We start from the raw sequence: 6,452 nt of genomic DNA on the forward strand, positions 1-6,452 counted from the left end.
AAACCCATCATCCTTCCTTTGCGTTGAACAAGTGCCTCATCTGTGCCAAAACGGGATATTTTGTTTTCAAGGACTTATAAGAAAAACAACAGAAATGAAGGGTTAGAATCACAGAGGTGCTATAAGAGGCTGTTTCCAGTATAACAGTCCCCCAGCAATGGCTCATGAACTTACCTCAGTTTTGGGAAGTCATCCCTAAAAAATTAACTACTAATGGAGGCAAGGATTAAACCCTAGCTCCCCGCTGAGTGTTTTGTATGTTGGGTTAGGAAGGCATGGCATTCAGCATGGTAAGAGGTCTTCCTGAACTCAAAAACCTACACAGACACTTGAGGAGGGTCCGAAGCCATCCCACTTCTGAATGCCCCATTGCCTGTCAGTCGAGGCATGTTTCTGTGTGATGGGTGTTCAAGGATGGGGCAAATCCTCAGGCTGAGAAGTACGCAATCTGGATTCTGTCACATTCAGAGGTTTTCACTATCCCACACCTCTCTCATCTTTTTCTGATGACTTTATGTAGTAAATTTGACTGACATCTGCCAGTAATGATGTGGCTACAGCAAATCCTGCCCTTGGTGGGAGACAGCCTTCTTGGCATCCCTTCCAGCTCCCCTTTTCTTTGGTTCTGTGGCCCAGACTGATGAATATCTCTTGGGTGAAACAAAACCACTCTTTACTATTTGCCAGGGGAGCATAACAAGTTACCTAAGGGTGAATGCAACTGGGTAATGGCTGGCTGGATAAATTTCGGGAATGGGTTTTCCCTGGACACTCTCTAACCATTCTGAATCCCTTGCTATTATACAGCAAGTTATCTGGGGCCCAACCAGAATAGGCAAATAAAGGAAGTTCTGGTGAAGGAAAATGTCTGAAGGAACCTAAGGTTACTTTCTCAGGGAAGTTGAATTTTAAACGTTAACTCAGCTGAGGCAGAGTTTGTTGGAAACTCTCTGGCTTTGAGAATTATTTTCTTCTACTGAAACACTTGGCAGTCAAAGCGTCCATTTTCCCTGATCACCCAGAGGTTATTAGTGCCCGTCTCCAATGGCAGTCTTCTCCCAAGCATTCACTCTTGGGATGGAGGCTTGTTCCAGTGATTCTGATCCTTTCCCTGGCTGCAGTGGCAATCTGTGGTGTAGCTTCGCCTCCCATTAGACTTCCTGCGGAAAGCCAGCACTAATGCCAGGTTTGGAGACAATACTGTCCCTCCATGGACTGTAATGTGAGGCTGCAAAGCAAACTTTGCTTTCAGACAGCCACAACAAAATAACAAATCCGCCCCTTCATTTTCTACACTCTATTTTCCTAATTAGGTGGGTGGGAGAACAAATGTCCACATGCAGAAAGTAGGTGGGCATAGGCTGGATAAATCCCATGCTCCCAATTCTTGGCATGGAACAGCGCAGCCATTATCCCTTCTAAATGTCAGGGAACTAGCTCCAACTCTACGAGGTGCCAGACACCTGCTCCCACTACTCCCAGCTTTGCCTTCTGCTGTTGCATCTCTCACTCACAGGCCTTGGTGCAATTCCACTCTGCACAAATTGAGGCGTAAGTGCCAGGAAAGTGGGATTCTGAAAGCATTTCATAGAAAGGCGCAGACCAGGGCAGCGACAGACCTACAAGGAGGGACACAGCTGCCACTTCCGTGAAGAGGTACCACTCAGTACTGAGACTGCACATTGATAAAAAGCCAGCAGAGGGTTAAAGCAAGATGCTTTCTTGCAGGCAGATGAAGTGAAATGGATTTAGGGATTTTTTCACAACAAAAAGGGGCGGAAGAGCCACAAAAGGCTATTGAGAGAAGATAGCTAGCTCTTCTGTCTGACACATGTCAACAGAGAAGCAGTGGCAACAAAACAAGTCTGTCATGTTGAAAAAGCAGCTCTTTCAGCCACAGGCTAGGTTGCAGGGCAAATTGTGTGCAGCAAAGGCCTCGAGGGCAGGGGAGTCCTTGTGCTGCTCTTCCAGCATACTTGGGGAGCAATTGCCAGGGAAGGCAGCAGCAGCAAGCAAAGGTCGTAGCTGTTCCACTGGAGGCTGGCATGCAAGGAGGGACATACCCCGTCACACTGGAGGAGCAGGGAACACAGGCAGGGAGAAGAGGGAACATGTGCCACAGCCCATGACGGCCATCATTCCTGAAGACAATTGTCACCATCCCTAGCTGGATTAGCCCACTATTTACACTTCTGTGACTGAAGGCATGCCGATTCCAGTTTCCTTGGCAAATGAGGAAACCGGATGCCATTACTGATGTACTCCTGCAACTCCTTACCCTCCTGTAACTCCAAGCAGGGTTATTTATCTGCTCGCTACTCCACAGCACATCACAGCCCTCGTAGCAGAACAAGATCAGCATTCTGCTTAGCTCACACCTGTTGTGGCGACCCTGCAGGCTGCTAGCCATAACATTGTAAAAGACGTAAGCCATTCAGCAGCAAACTACAGAGCCAGATAAGAAGCCAGTTGGTAGCTTGCTCTGTAGTTCATCACATGGCTCCACTACTGTCACAGAAGTAGCAGGCTCTGCAGTTTTTGTGACAGTAACAATACCATCACCACAGCCTTCAGGCACTTCAAATTACCTGTTTGGTGAAAGCCCTATGCACTGTTAGCATATGTTTAATACGAAGTCCCAGGAACAGTGATGACACCTGACAACAATGCAAGGCAAGCTCACTTTCATGCATTTGAGAAATTGTGTATCACCCGAGAAGAATGGGACACATGATAACACAACCTTTTCTGCTACACTATGCCACTTTGGAGGCTGTCCACTAAAGACAGAAGATAACATGCCAAGTGAAACACAGCTCTTCTTGTGACTACAGAGTGGTTTCTCTGGTAAAGGGAAGCACTGCTCTTCCAATATAAACCATTTGTCAACATAATGCTTCCACTAATGACAGACTCGTTCTCTCCATGAATGGCCCTCAGAATAGGTCCTAATTACACCATGTTAATGCAGAGGAGGAAATGTGCACAGAAATTGGAAAAACTGGCGTAGAAACAGAGGAATATTCCCAGCCTACTTTCCAGCTCATTTCCAAACTCGTATTACTCCCCCATATGTCAGCTCGAGGAGCAGTGTTAACTATTCCATTTTCTGTGGAATTGGTGAGAATCAACTTGGAGGCTCTTATGAAGGAATTTAGTCTTTCCCCCAGAGAATCATAAGCATTAATCAAACCGTACACTGCAAGATAATCGTTTTTAATTGATATTGCATAGCACCTAGCAATCCCCAACCAAGTTAAAGAAGCTTGAACAATGTTCAAACAAAGCAAAGATATTGGCCTTCAGGAGACAAGAGGCAAACAGATGGAGAGGGACTGTGAGAAATTGAGAAATGATGTAGATTTCAGTCACATTCTGAGTCTTATTTATTAAGGAGTAAGTTGCTTTATAGTGGAGGTTGTCTGTTACTGTAGGGTTTTTTAATGAAAATCATTATTGGAAATGGTAAGATGTGTGCCAAGCAGATATTTTTCTTACTGAATTTCTTATTTGCTAACCTCATATACTGTTTCAAAATACATTGCTATGGGCAAGTCTCCTTCTGAAGGAAAACCTCTGAAAATCACTATTGAGAACATCTAGCATATAAAGCAACATAAGACAGTAAGTAGCTATATATGGAAAGGAGGAAAAATATTTGCCTTACAAGATGTCAGTAGGTTGAATTTTGGTCCCAGATAACCAGTCTAAAATAAATCAATTTACATGAGCACTAACCTAACTGAGCTCAGACTCTGCCAGCCAAACACACCGTACACTTGAAATCTTGTTGCTTGGGTGATACCAGTCTCATTGTTGGGAACCATGTGGATTTCCACTTCTGGAGTATTAACTTCTTTTCAGCCAGCAAAATCCACAGGATCTGTTTGTCTTGGAATCCGAAAGTGCCAGCTGTCTACTTCACCCAGTTTGAGTAAATGCAGATTTACTGTTTCAAAAAAACTTATAAAGAATAGTGGTTGTCTGAAGCCAGAAGCAACCTTTTTAATCTCCACAGGCAATCTCCAGACTTATTTTCCTTTTAAGCTACCTGTGGCCTAAAACCTGAAGGCTGCATATGAAGATCCCTAAGATCAACCTTCAGAGAGAGAGAGAAAGTCAGATTCTAGCTGGAGCTATTGAAAAAGTTTCCAGGCTATGTTTGCATTACGTGCTGTCTTGGAGAAGTGCCCGATTTCAGCTTATACAGGAAGCATTAGTGTGGCCAATTGTCCTATAAACATCAGAAATAACACTCAGTCCTTCCTGAGTTTGTTGTACAGCATCTAGCTTGAGAGAAAGGAAGAAGAGGAAAGTAAGAGTAATAGAGAAGGAAGAGGAAGAACCAGTAAATTTTAAGTGGAAGGAAAGGGAATGTCCACCTTGAATTTCAGAGATGGAGTAAGGTGAAGATGAGAGAATCTGAGCTCCATTAATGTTGTCTATTCTGCCTTCCCACAAGTGCAAACCAACAGGGTACCGTGAAATTCAGCAGGCTAGTAGGTCTGTCTCTCCTTCACTTGTAGTGCAAGCACAAAAGCAGCACTTGCTGTTGCTATTCCAAGAGAAAAACAAATACCTGATAGGAGGGAAGAGAAAGCAGAATAATCCAGATGGCTTTCCCCTCTCTTGAGTGCAGCCCGGTGCTAGAAATCTCAGCCTGCACTCCTTACCCCAGACACAGAGTGAAAGACCACAACCACAAATGCAGACCCCTACTCACATCATGGCAGGTTAAGAACCTAAGGGTGTTTAGGTTTAATTACCCCTTTCTGAAAACAACTTTGGATTTGGATACAGAGACAGAAAAGCTCTAAGTCCTTTGATTATCAGGGAGATAATTGCCAAAAATAATCCAAAAGCTTCTCGAGCAAGATTTCAGCTCAAAAGACCCACCCATTTGTGCCACCCAAAGGGGGCACAAATACCACAAAATACTGTGACTGGGATAGAAATCTCAAGAATATCTCAGATGTTTGTAGACCTGAACCACAAGCCCATCAGGTCTCACTGATGAAATGCCAAATCTACTTCTGACTCCTGTCTAGCACTCTTTTCACCCACGGTTTTACCTGTCTTTTGCGGTTCACTAAGCAGTAGCATGGCTTTTCTCCACACTCTGGGACCCTGCAGCTCCTGTGGTTCTCCAGACTGCTGTACCCAACATGGAGTTGCAGGGAAAGGGAGAAGGCAGATGCTCTCCTTTGCCAATAAGGACCTGCCCAGCAGCTGCCTAGCTTAGCAGCCAGTAAAACCCAACACCTGGGAGTATGCACCAGCATGGCAGATACTCCTTCTTATGTGTCTGTAGCTGTTGTATCACAAGCCTATAATCATGTCCTGGGCTGGTCTTGTACCCCAAGCATAGCTGGAAACACAGATCTGCATTTAAACCAGACCGAATACCTCCACCTAGCTATAAAGGTGCATCACCCAGATGCAAACTAACCTTATTACTTCGCAGATGTCTCCCCTGCACCTTAGAAACACACTGTCAGTGCTTAGAAATGCCATTTTCTCACACCTGTTTACTTTAAACTGATTTCACTGCTGCGAAGGCATTGTCTCCCTTCATTAGCAGGGTTTTCACAGAAATAGCTTTGCTCCAACTTATGTATTTTAATAATTTAGTCAACCAACATGTACTTGCTCATTTCCCTTTCAACTAGCAATGCAACCATGCGAGTGCAATTCAGTGGATGAAGCAGCTATGAAAAAGTGTTTAGCTATGACCTTAAGCAGCCTAGTTATGCCAGAAACTGTCTCCCATTAATCAGTTGCACTTTGTCTCTAGCATTGACTTAATACTCTTTATGGAGCCTTTTGTTGCAGAAAAGCTGTTGGATTGCTCAAAAATGTCAAAATTACATTCAGATTTCAGAGCACAGAAAAAAAAAAAAAACAGGAGGAGAAAAAAACGTGACAAAATTCTTATGAATTTTCCAGATGCTGCAACATGTACTTTTGGAAATGTGGTGCATCATTTTCTTGTGTTATTTGAGGAACTGTGTAATCACCCAGTTGTTGGGCTTATCATACAAGAAGTTGCCAGCAAATAACTGTTATCTCTCAAGTATGAGATTTCTGTCCCTGGCTGACACTACTGATTAAAGAGTTCCTGCGGTGAGTGAGTGTGGAAAGGCAACCATTTTAGCTGGCGGTATATTGTTCCCCATTCATATTGTTTAAAAAAAAAGGCTGGTGCTTACACAAAGGACAAACAGCATCATAGCTAGAAAGACAGAAGCAAGTATGAGGCTGTAGAAAAACAAGTTATAATTCAGCACCAATGCGAGACTGTTGAAGAGCTGTTACACTGAGGCTGGCAGGCTGTGTTTAGTTTGATAGGTATGGTACTCTATTCACGCAGCTGCCTGCCTGAAACTGTAGAGATCATCCTGATTAGAAAAAGGCAGGTCCAGAAGCTCTTCTGACCTGGGTAATGCTGCAGT

At 44.0% G+C, this 6,452-nt stretch overlaps 1 protein-coding gene across 1 annotated transcript in view; it reads left to right on the forward strand.

Annotated features, from left to right (window-relative positions):
• PARD3B (par-3 family cell polarity regulator beta) overlaps positions 1-6,452 on the forward strand; it is a 536,941-nt gene that overhangs the window by 31,612 nt on the left and 498,877 nt on the right. The window lies entirely within an intron of this gene.

Source organism: Anser anser, assembly GCF_964211835.1.
Source record: "Anser anser genome assembly, chromosome: 6".
Classification (NCBI taxonomy): Eukaryota; Metazoa; Chordata; class Aves; order Anseriformes; family Anatidae; genus Anser; species Anser anser.